This window comes from Pteropus medius, unplaced genomic scaffold, assembly GCF_902729225.1.
Source record: "Pteropus medius unplaced genomic scaffold, Ma_sr-lr_union100, whole genome shotgun sequence".
Classification (NCBI taxonomy): domain Eukaryota; kingdom Metazoa; phylum Chordata; class Mammalia; order Chiroptera; family Pteropodidae; genus Pteropus; species Pteropus medius.
In genome coordinates, this window is record NW_024353790.1 from 1,767,347 (window position 1) to 1,780,287 (window position 12,941).

Genomic DNA, 12,941 nt, shown 5'->3' on the forward strand with positions numbered 1-12,941 from the left:
GAGGCTGCTCTCCTTGGCCTATGTCTTCACATGGTCTTTCTTCTGTGTGTGCCTGAGTCCTAATCTCCTCTTTTTATAAGGACACCAGTCAAATTGGATGAGGGCCCACCCTAATGACCTCATTTTAACTTAATTACCTCTTTAAAAGCTCTATCTCAGAAATGTAGTCAACATTCTGAGATGCTGGGCGTTGGGAGGTGGGGGAGGGAGGGAGAACCAAGCCAGCCCATAACAGGTAGGAACTAGGATTTTTTCATTAACCACCCTTGAAAAGCATTGTGCAATGCCATCTCATATACTTCTCACTTGCCACCTGGGAGAGTTTGTGTCAGACAAGAGAAAAATTAATATATGAATTCACCCATGATACCAATGACAAGCCAGGAAGCATGATCAATCAATGTGTTCCCATTGATTAGACCGCAGCTCACCCTGGCACCCCATCCTGAGAGGAGAAATGAAATATCATGTTCATGAACTCAGTGCCTGCTCATTCTCCGAGATGAGGTGCAAACACCATCTCTTCCTGAAAGATAGACACCCTTGATAGCAACCTTGACTCCAGGCTCAGCTGTGCCCGCCAAAGAGGGGGAAAGGGGTTCTCATAGCACCTTACATGTAGCACTTATCTCTCTGATCGCTCTCATCACACCGTGTGATGACACTTCACATGTACTTGCTGTCTTTCTCACTGGAATACGTCTTTTCTTTCTATATCCCTACCCAGTGTCTGACACACTGTAGGCAATTAATAAATGATTGTCTAAATGGATAAGTAACCTGCTTTTCTTTCTCAGCGAAGGCTAGCAGACCATCCGGAGGATACACACATATAGACAAAGTCTGTTCACTAACAGGGTTCTTCATCCAGTCACATGATCACGTCTGAAATTGTCAGAAGAATGAGAGAACATCAGAATCCCATTAGGCACCACTACACACATATGTTACGCACGAGCACTCAGATGCAGCAAACATGCCAGTTTGTCAGGTTGGCTGTTTTTCCATGATTGTTACATGAGGCACAAGAATCGGCTATCTTAAAATTCTATAGCTGACACTCTGGAGTCGACTGCCTGGGAGTGAGTCCCAGCTCTGTTACTTATCGGCTGTGTGGCCTGGGGCAAATTACTTAACCTCTCTGCATCTCGGTTTCCTCATTTGTAAAACAAACAAACAAAAAATCATCATCATAATAATTAATAATAATAATATCTACTTCAAAGGGCTGTTATTAGGAAGAAAAGAGTTAATATAGCACTTCGGATAGTACCTAGAACAGACATAGTAAGTGCTGTGTCAGTGTTTGCTGCTATGGCCATATTGTCACTGTTATTAATGAAAAGAGAATCATTTAGTTTGAGCCCACGCTGTCATAATCCCAGTCACCTCCCCGAGTGCCCTGCCCTGCAAGGAGCTTCACCGGGCTTTATGACACTTCCCTGTAGGCGGTTCCTCACTGGGCTCCCCCTACCTGAGTTCCCCTCCCCCACCCCCATACCTGGCTCTCAATCAGGGGCTGCCCATTTGAGTGGATTGAGGTCGAGGTCACTGCTGCTCAGGCCAAAGACTCCCTGGGCCACAGAGCCCGCTGCATTCCCTCTCACTCCTGTGTATCCTGTGGGGTTAGAGGCAAAAATAGAGGCTATAGCCGCCCCCCACAAAAAAGGAGGAGGGTGAGGAGTTTGAGAAGGAAAGCTCTGTGCTCTTCAGCATGAAATCACAAGCAGGAAAATGGTATGGAGAGAGAAGAGAGAGGGGAGGGTAAGGGAGAGGGGGTGAGTAGGAAAGGCGGGGTAGAGGGAAGATGGGAAGAAAGAGCCTGGGAAGGAGAAGGGTGAAGAGGAGGAAGGAAGAGCCACGGGAGCCGGTGGGGGGCCACTCCAGGTCACGTTTAGGACTTTTTCAATGACCCCCCCCACATAAAAACAACGCATGGCTGCCAGCTGCTCGGGACCAGCTGTTTCCACTTCCGTAACATATGTCCAGTCACGTAAACTGTTTACTAACTTCCCATCCAGAGTTTTTTAAATAGAGGAAAACCTGGGGCTCATCACAACAGAAGAGCTGAGATAAGGCGGGGAGGTCGGGGGGGATGGGGGGATGGAAATGCAACGACGAACAAAACGAAAATGCAGAATGGTGCAAGAGAATCAGAACAGCACGTTCCCCTTCACTTTCATGGCTTCCCGAATGAGGGAGCAAACTCGCCGCCGCAGGTTCACAGAGCAGCGTCCTGACGGCCTGAGTGAGCTGGATAGCCCCGAGCAGAAGGGTCATTCGTGTGCAGCAGCCCGCGGTGAGAGCGTGAAAAATGCCACATTCGCAAGCCTGGCTCGCAGTGAACCGACGCTTCGATTTATGATGGGTAGTGTTAAGAGAACAGGATCCCAAGCCAGATCTCCGAGTTGAGCCCCGGCTCTGCGGCTCGCGAGCTGGATGACCTGGAGTGAGTTACTTAACCTCTCCGTGCCTCTGCTTTATCATCTACCAAGTGGAGATCATAATAATATCTACCTCACGGGGTTGTTGTGGGTCAAGTGAGTTCATATAAAGCACTTAGAACAGTGCCTGGCATTCACTAACTGATGGAAGTATGAGCTATTTTTATTATCTATACTCATAAATTATTACCTAATTAAAAAAAAACAGAATTTATTATTGCTCTTTGATATTTGTAACACGGATTTATCATGGGATTATGGTTTAATGTGATGTCGGGCCTGACATTCCTGCAGTATCTTTTGTTTGTGAAAATACTATATTTTCACCCTCACGCCACCAAATACGAGCTTGCAAATTTCCTGCATATTAAATATAAGAAATGGCTATGTGCCAAAAAGCAGATGAAATTCTATGAACAACATCATCAATACTAAAGAATTGAGAAGTACCTTCTTCATACTTCCATCCTGGGGCTGTGGCCAAAATAAGGGGAAGGGCTTGGAAGAAGCAAATAAGAAAATGTTTACTATATGTATGTACTAACTATAGAATTGGAAAAATCAGCATTATAAAAATAATAGTGCAACCAGACAGGCTAGATTAATATTTGAATAAAATTGATATTTGAATGTGGATGAATTTTACTATTAAAGTACAGATACTGTTGGGAATAAGACTATATAATCCTCTCCTGATTTCCTTGGTGTATTTCCTGTGGAAGCAAGTGCGTCACTACAGCATCGTCGAAGTATCCTTGACGGAGCAGATATCCTCGATCATTTTTATTGCTTAAATGCCATGTCTTTGACAAATATTTAGTCCTTTGGCAATTTAGATTTTGAAGGAATGGGGCTAGAAATGTATTTTCAGTTTATTTCAAGAAAAGAAATATTCTTTTAGGGTTTTAGACCAACTGACATAATGCAGCTCAACATTTAACTTTCGTTTGATTTTTAATTTCTTATATTTTTTGGAAGAGTATGTAGCCTGCTAGGATCTTCAAACATGACCTTCAGATACAATGTTTCTGACCATTTTTGTGTGAATTTGATGTTTCTTTGAGAACGAATCTGTGCTGTAACCATAAGTGAGAATGGCTTGGATCCAGCTACCAAGGGCACTGTCCTGGGGAAGGACAATTTCTCCCTTCAAGTCACTGCTCATAAAAAAATCAACCTATCAAGACAGGTACTTATGGAGGGTCAACCAGTGTGCTGGGTGTCCTCGTCGTCTGTTGTCTTCCAATTGCTAAGAGAAAAGAGCTGCCAGCCCACTGGTTACTGATTCACACGGCGGAACGGGCTTGCCCATTCATTCACTTTAACCAGTATTCATTAAGGGCTGACTATGCACCAGGTACCGCTCTCAGCAGTGAGAGTAGAGGAATGAGCACTACTTAGAAAGCCCCTGCCCATATGGAACCTGGACCCTAATCAGGGAATCAGAAAATAAACAAGCAAGGGGGCAAATACAAGCCACTGTACGAAGGGGTAAGGTGCTGTGACGATAAATAAAGCAGGGAGGGAGATGGAGAGCAAGGGAAAGTAAGACATGTGAGATTGCATCAGCCCTCTGCTTACCCCTCACCCCACCGCCCAGGACTCTGTGCTTTACCCTGAGGCAAAATACTTTGACTGTTCTACAAGGTTCTGCTTGATCTGGCCCCCTCTCCTGCAACCTCTCTGACCTCGTCTCCTGCTTCTCTTTGCCCCTTTCACTTTGCCAGCTACACGGGCCGGAATGCTGCTGAGAGAAACTGCCAGATGAGAGGGTCACTCTATTGCTAGGCATGTTACTGCCTAAGGGGTCTGAGCTCTAGAAGATTCCACAGCTTGGGCCATTCTTCCCCCAGACATCTGCTTCGCTAATTCCTTCATCTCACTCAAGTCTTTGCTCACATCTCATCTTCTCAATGAGTTCCATCCTAACCACCCAATTTGATACCGAAACCCACCCTCCTCCCCCAAATCCCGCACCCCTAATCTCTCTTTCTCTGCTTTTTCTTTTCCCCATAACTTATAATAGTCCAGTATATCCCATAATAAACTTATTACATATATCAGGGTGCTTTTGCTTCCCAGGGCCTCCACCTACAATCCTTCAGAGCCTGTCCTCGGGCATGGGAGCCCCCAAGTGTGTACCAGCAGAGAGCCGAAATATACCTGGCAGCTTGCAAACCTCTGGACTGTCCCTGACCAGTAGCTGATAAGTGCAGGGCTGCGAGAGTCCAGCTCCTGTGTCTTCAGGCAGGACAGATGTAAGTGATTCTCCAGAGTTCCGTAGGATCAAACTATGGCAATGCTCCAAGAGATTTCTTCTGAAATCACCCCCTGGTTTGCCTCCTCCTCCCTGTTCTGCTTTCCCCACTCTATTACTGGTTTCTCCTGAGAGCATTTCAACAAACTGCTTCACCTGTTTCAACCTGAAAGTCAGGATCTGCTTCTGAGGAAGCCATGCAGAGGGAAGGAGCCGCCTCACGGAGCAGGGTGGCGGTGAATGGGAAGATACCAGCTGGGAAGATCTTTTTCTTCTTCTGAGCCCATACTTACCTACCTACTACAGCTTTAACTAAAAATGTATGTCCAAGCAGCTAAAGTTTTTGAGAACCTAGTGAGGATGGCAAGTCCTTCGGCAAAAGCAACCATTTCAACTATGGAGTTATTTAACAGGGATCATAAAAGTCTTGAAAGAGCTTCTGAGGTTAACTTTGCCTCATGCCTCCAAACAGAGCAGTCGACACCACCAGTTCCTATGCAGCCCAACTTAAGTGGGAGAAATGGGGACATTCTACTTTTCTTTTAAATGAAAAAGGCACTGCTCCAATCCCATCTTGTCTAAACATATAGTGTGCATGATTCTTTATTCGCCACCCCCAGCCTGGACTCATCTCTTCGCCTATAGCAACAGTAAATTTTGTATCAGCTGAATGTATTTTCCAACATTCACCCAGGTGTCTGCGTAGCCAACTCCTCATTGTCCATGGTGCGGGTTAATCGTTCTCTGCAGGGCACCTCTCCAGCCCCTAGCCCGCCTGAAGCCTCGTCGTAATCCTCACAGTGCCGTGTGTTAGATGTCTATTTTCACACATCTCCCCAAAGGCCAGCCACCCCCAGAGAGAGGGGGATACGAAGGTCTGGGGTACAGAGGTGAGGAAGAGTTCGAGACTGGTTATCTACCACCTTGGACTAATTTCATTATTTCTCCTTCCTCACTGTGGATAATTAAAATGTGAACACGAGTTCTTAGCATGTTGCCTCCAATCTTGCTGAAATTACCTGGACTATATATTATGTCCAAATTAATTTCTTCCCCCAACCTGAGAGTACATGATCTGTGTCATGTTTTATGATAACATTCAGGTAAAGCCACACAAACTGATCTGACTGTCATCGAAAAGTTCATTTCAAGTCGTGTTAATTAAAGGCGAGTTGACTCACTTATACACAACAATTCCCTCATTTCCCTTTGAGCAATTGTCAAATGTGCTTGACGCAGAGCAAATGACCTTCAAATACAAGGGCGGGGCGTCGAGGAGGGGGTGGCCTGGACTGTCAGTGTCGATTTGGCAGCCTGAATTGCTCCAAAGAAACTTGATTTCTTATGCCTGAACTGTCGACCCCGGCACTGGGGCCTGGAGAGCAGGACAGGAAGGAAGGTGAACTCCCGCTGATTCAGTCCCTCTCAGGCAGCCTTTTCCACCGTGTCAGCGGGATTCGTCTCATTTTCCTCTCCTCCCTCTTCCGCCCCACCACAAGTCCTGTCCCTAGAAGCACTTTTCAGTTGCCAGGAATCATGATCATTGGGAGACAATCCAAAAAGCTGGGTGGCTACTTTATTTTCCATCCCCCCCTTGGTAACCCGTGGCCTCGGTTTCAGCAGCAGGTCACAGGTGTGGACACAGCATGGCCTAAAGGAAGGAACATGGGATCAGAAAGAGAGTCCTTCGGTACTCCAGTACCAAGCAAGTGTGTGACTTGGTGGCTAGCCTTTCTTAAGGGTCCGTCTGGATGAAAACCAAGAAATATTCTTTGGGGTTTCAGAATTTTCTCTAGCTCCGTTACCTGGAGTGATGCTTCTCGATGTTGAAGCTGACGGTCTGAAGACCACACTTTCAGCAGGAAGATGACCAGGCCCCCACAGCAGAGTCATTTCCAGGAGATAGTTAACAAATCAGGGAGGAAAGTCCCGGAAGTCAACGTGCAGGCCCATTGAGGATCATGGGAAATTCCCTTAAAACCGATAGTGGGTCCTGAGCTAGAGAAACATCTCTTTTCTTTAACTTAAGAAGTTACTAAGATTTCACTATGCAAAACATATTTCAATTGCCTCAATTGGGGAAACAGGCCCCAGAGGTGAAACGGTGCGTGTTGCTTCTGTCTATTCTGGGCAGCCACACGGGGACCCGATGTTCCACTTCATTAGCTCTGCGATGACAGGTGCAGCTCAGCTTTGTGTCAAGCGATGAGGAGCTCAGCTATGTGAGCAAACATCCCTCATTCGCATTCGACAGAGCCTTCCTAAAGTAATAAAGGTGATGAAATCTTCCTAATTTCTCTCTCCATCTGATCCTCACGACAGCCTCTGAACCTCTCATCCTCCAAACCCAGCCCTACGAGTGCAGAAGCTTGTGCATATTTCCTCTGCTGTGATCCTTGGCCACTCAAAGACGCCCCCATAGGTGGCCCACAAAGGGCCTTGTGTGTGCGCACACACGGCTGTCACTGATAAAGCCAGTGAGTGGTGAGCAGTTCTTTTCATACTTCATATCCTTGAGTGTATCCTGTGATTTGTGTGGGTAGCACCTGTTTGCATGGCCCACCCTCATCTGAGATGCTGCCTATTCTGCCTGAGCAGGTTGAAACCTTTTTGTGCCCCCTCATAAAGCAAAAGCTCACTGCTGAGCTGTGTGTGTCAAGCTGGCATGTCTACTCTGCTCGCTGAAATACTGCCTGACCCTCATGTAAATGTTTTCTGAACTCTACTTTTAGGGGAAAGAGGCCCGGCAATTTAAAGGAAACAAACTGATATCATGACCTTTGAAAAAATAAACAACGAAACCTCTTCTAGAATCGCTGGGTCCAACGTACATTTGATCTGGTTTTTTACACTTAGTACATTAACATGGCCTCAATAATTCTACCTGGTGTTTAGAATGAGCAAGTATTCTAAGACCCCTCATCTACCATCAGAAAGAGACACTTAGGTTCAATATTTTACCCTAAAGCAGGAAACAGAACCAAGTTTTTAGAAATAAATATTAACTAACAGAATGAATAACAAAGAAAGAGAGAGGGGAATTGACTGGCATTCTTACGGGGAAAAAAAAAAACAAACAACTCATTTTCTAATGATTATGGCCAAGATCTTATCCTCTTAATCCTCAGAATCACAGCCTGGTCTTCACTGTACTGCGTACCCGACATCCGTGATCACCATTCTTCCCAGCGGCCCAAAGATAAAGGTCTTTTTAGTTTCCTTTTATCAATGAGAAGACGGGAGATGGCCTGATTCTTAAGCTGCCTGGCCTTATGGCAAACGAGCAGGACAGACATACAGACAGACAGACACCATCTTATTGTGCTTCACTTTCTTGTACTTCACAGATGTTACATGTTTTACAAAGTGAAGGCAAAACCCTTCACCAGCAAAAAAAATGCGACTCACTTCACTGCAATACTTGCTTTATTCAGGGCGGTCTGAAACCGAACCCACAATATCTCTGAGGGATTTCTGTATTTTCAACAGGGCATGCTGGACTTCAAAGTTCATGTTCTTGCCTTTATGCCAAGCATCCAAAACAAAATGTTCATCTTTTTTTTTGTTGTGTTTAGCAACAATTCTTAACAGTCAATGTAATTCAAAAGTTACTGAGCACGTATTCTGGTCTTGGTTGTGATAGGAAGTACAGAAATAAAAAAGTTACAGCCCCTGCCTTTTATTGTGCAAAAAATACCTTTTCAGAGACTCTTGTAGAACAAACACTTTCAGAAATTTTTTCTAATTGGGCTCAAGACAGTAACTTGACTCTCTGACTCAATTTTTTTAACCAACGAGCTAATTTAGCTATCTAAATGACAACTCCCACAAAATTGAGCATCCCGTGTTTGTTCATGCATTGAAAGCCCTGACTAAGGAAAAAGTTGATGTTTTCTCCTAAAGAAGGAAATAGAAGTGTCTTTTCTTGTCACATCATGTAGATAAGTAAACACGTTATTTAGTGTTAATACAAAGTTAGATTAGTTTAGATTCTAATGAGGTATTGCCATATAACAGACCGTAAAAAAGAAGCAGCACTAAGCTTTCGTCCAGGGTATTCTACATAACAAGGTTGGAGAGCGATTTCTAAAAGTCATAATTTTATATCTATAACGGCAATTGCTGAACAGAAATTCTGTAACTCGAGCTAGTTACGTGTGTGAAACTGCTTCGTATTTCAGGTAACATAGTAGGCAGCCACTATAGCCTAGAAGAAATTCTCAGAAAAAAATTTGTGAGCTAAATGTGTATATTCATGAACATTTTTTTTGGTGTTTTAGTCTCCTGAAGCACCTGGTTGGTACTGGCCTCTGTGGGAGACTACACAGAGTATAAACAGATCCTTGTTTGTAAGTACTCAAAAGGATGTTTCTACAATATGCTTTTGTAAGTGAATAAAGCTGGTTATTGTTGAGCCTTTCTTCACCAAAAAATCATAACATTGATTTAGTAGGCCAATTTGGAAAAAAGCCTAGTAAAACTCATTGCGGGGTTAGTATCTGCTTTGAAAAATTTCTCTGTCTTTAGAGGTACACTGATGAAGTATTTTCTTTCCTTAAGTGATATTTGTCAAGCCACTTCAAATCTGTTTTGGAACAAAATTGAGAATTTAAAAAAACTCATATTTAAAAAAATTATTAAATTTAATAAAGTATAATTTGATAATGTCCATGTTCTCTAGTATCCAAAGTATTTGATCTAGTAAAAACTTATTGAGAGTAACTATTTCTAATCTGTTATGGGTTCAAAGAAATAATAACTTCCATAGTAATAGAATAAAAAAAGTGCACTTGATGAGGCTGCATTTGACCAAAATAAAACTGAGTGAAGCAGTAAGTGTGTAAATGGATGAAGAACTGATTTACCAACCAGTGAGCTGATTGACCGTAGAAGTACAGATTAGCAGTAACAAAACAGTCACAGGGATTTAGAGAATAGCAGAGGGTATATAGCCAATATTATTGTAATGGCTGTGTGTAGTTTCAGATGGGTGCTAGAGTAATCAGGGGATCACCTCATGAATTGTGTAAATGTCTAACTTTTTGAAATTTAAGAAATAAAGAAATGGGGGAAAAAAGAACAAGAGCAATAAAGAAATAATTCAAAAGAAAGAAAAAAGGAAAAATAGGCCTTGGTTGCTGTCAATTCTCAGCTAGGCCCAGTTTAATACCAGCATGAGGTTAGAAAGGGCTCTTAAGTGTCTGTATCAATGTACAGCAGGTTGAGAGTAGATTTTATTTATCTTTCAAATACTTCAACAGTCCACCATGTGCCAACACTGTTCTAAGTGCTTTATAGTTATTAATGCAACTAGTCTTCATTAGACTCTAACTATCTAGATTTAGAGAAGGGGAAACCGAGGCAGAGAGAGGTTAACTAAGTCACCCAAGGTCACATGCAGCTAGTGGAAGAGCCGGGATTCACACCCAGGCAGCTGAGTTCCAGAGTCTACACCGTTCACCCCGGTGCATATGTGCAGCCTCCCACATATGCCTGCTGAGGGTTTGTGGACACTTGCAAAACTGGTTCAGGTTCTAGGCAGCAGGTCCTACTATGTCTGGCCTAAGACACCTGACTGTAAACTTTTGGCGAGTTTATGTCTGTGGGTGAAGTATTATTTCTAGAAGGATACTGCTGCAGTGAAATATACTAAACTGGGAGAGAAAATTCCAAGGGTTTTAGTACTTAGTGACATTGAGCAGGGAGTTGTTTTCTTCTAACCTATGAGTCATCAGAGAGAGAGGACCAGGCCTTTAAATGAAGAACAAGATAACTTTGAAGGTAAAGAGAGTAAACAAATGAGCTAACATCAGGTCCTGCTAGCGGGAGGAGGTTCGGGTACAGAATCCTGAGAAGCCTGAAAAGAACTTTGTAAAATTAAGCCTACAAAAAACTCATGCAAGCTTTATTTTTAATAGTGAGAAAAATGGAAACACCCAAATACCCATCAATAGGGGATTGATTATTTTACATTCATACGATGAGCTAATCCATAGACATTAAAAAGTGAGGTTCTATACATTAGATACTGTATGATACCATTTTGTAAACATGAACATAAATTAGTGCTGTGCATGTATGCAAAAATCTCAGGAGACTATAAACTGAAATCAGTGGTTACCTTTGAGGGATGGGATTACTGGAAATTACACTTTTTGTGTTCTATATTGCAAAATTATTTGCATTTTTGTACTAAGTGTACGTTCCTTTTCAAGAATGAAAAGTAATAAAGAAATGAGTTTGCTTTTTTTTTCTAGAGAAGGTATGCACGTGTGTTAAGGGGAGAAATGAGGAAATTTGCAACATCATTAAAGGACTGTGTTTGGGGTATTCAGGTCTTGCTTTGCTCTCTCAACCACACACCCTTAACCCCACAAAAATTGCTTTTATTAGACAGCACTCTGATGTGATTCCATTGGCCTTTTGAGGAACATAAAAAAGAGGTACACAAAATTTGTCACTATATCTATCGAAGAAGATATTGTGGCAGATGTTGCCCATTACATCCTGGTTTCTCCTGTCTGAGAATTCACAGGAGACATCTTTCTCGGGCTTCAGTATCATGAAAAGCTACTTTCCTGAACACTGGGCCCTGTACCGTAAGGACGCTATGATTCTTGTGAGTAATCTGTCGTATCTTTTTGCTTTGTCTACTGGGAAGCTTAGAGACAAAATTCTCGCCTGTTTAGCAGCTGCACAGCAACAGCTTCTGCAGATTTGAGTACGCTCTTCTGATGGCCGACTTGGCTCTGATTTCTTCCTCTCCTTTATTCTTCTGTATTTTATTTATCTTTGCAAGTCGCCCCAAATAAATATATTTCAGAAGTGAGTCATCATGTTTAATAACAGGTGTGCCGCCTTTCCACGCTTTTGCAAAGAACATTGGTTCGTACTGAGGGCAGCCTAGTGTTTCATGCAGGTGTCTTAAGGACCACCTCTGCTTTTATCTGTTCTATGGATTGGGATTATAAGTGGTACTTTAGTTAATAAAAGGGTTCTGCTTCTTTAAAAATGGTTGAAAAACCTGTAAAACTAGAAGCACAATTAGATGTATTTTAATGCATAAATTTGAATTATTTTACATATTATATTGCAGATATTTAGTGTTAGCTATAATATCTTTTCAATATGTTCACCTATTATTTATGATTTATCAATAATTTTTACCTTGTCTTCAGCCAATACTACCTTTTTTCCCTCGTTCAGAGCCAGACTTCTCAAGAGCTGTGTTCACTTCCTGTCCCATTTTCTCACCTCCTGCTCACCACCCAATCCATTCTATCTTTCCATTTGTTTCTCTCATTATTCTTTTAAAGCCACAGTAACCTCCAGATCACTGAGTCCAAAGCACATTTTTCAGGCTTTTGACTTCTCAGCAACATTCAGTACAGTGGGCTGAACGCTGCCACAACTCGCTTGACCATTTTCCATGAACTGGCAGACCCTCTTGCTTTGCAGGCTTATCCCCCTCTCACTAGCCGTCAACATCCAGAGTCCCTCAAGGTGCTGCCTAGGTCCTCACCTTGCATGTGTGCCCTGGATGACTCCATGCTTGCCTCTGTTTTCAACGATAATACCCAGGGTCTCCCAAATTTGTGTATCCAGTCCAAACCCCTCTTCTAACTGCAGACCTAAGGGCCCGACTGCTTATTCAAGATCTCCCTTAGGGTGACTTCAAACCCAACATGACTAAAACTGCCCTCACGATGACCTCATGATTTCTGCACCAGCTTGTTTCCCTTTTAGGATTTCTTACCTGACTGATGAACACTCTCTCTCATTTAGTTTTACAAGCTGAAAGCCTAAGGCCTCCCTGTCTGTCAACCCCCAATTCCTATCCACCTACACGTGTCCCGCAAATCTCTCTACACCTCTTCCTCTCCATAGCCACCACTTCAATCAAACCACCATCTCTGCTCACTGGAGTTATTTCAAAGGCCTCGTAACCAGTATTTATTAGTTTACTTTTATCCTTCTTCACACTCTAGTGAAAGTGAAAAATCTCATCACACCCACCCACTAACATCCCCTTCTAGGCTTGAAACATGGCTTTCAATCTTTCTTAAAGCAAAATCTTTTGAATGACCTAAAATGCCCCGCCTGGCCTCACCTTTACCTTATTCTCTCCTACACTTTCTTTGCCCTAGTCTCTCGAGCCTTCTTTGAACATGCCACTTCTGCCAGAATGTTGACTTGCTCAATCACCATTTCCCTCTTAATCTTTACTTTTAGTCAGATTT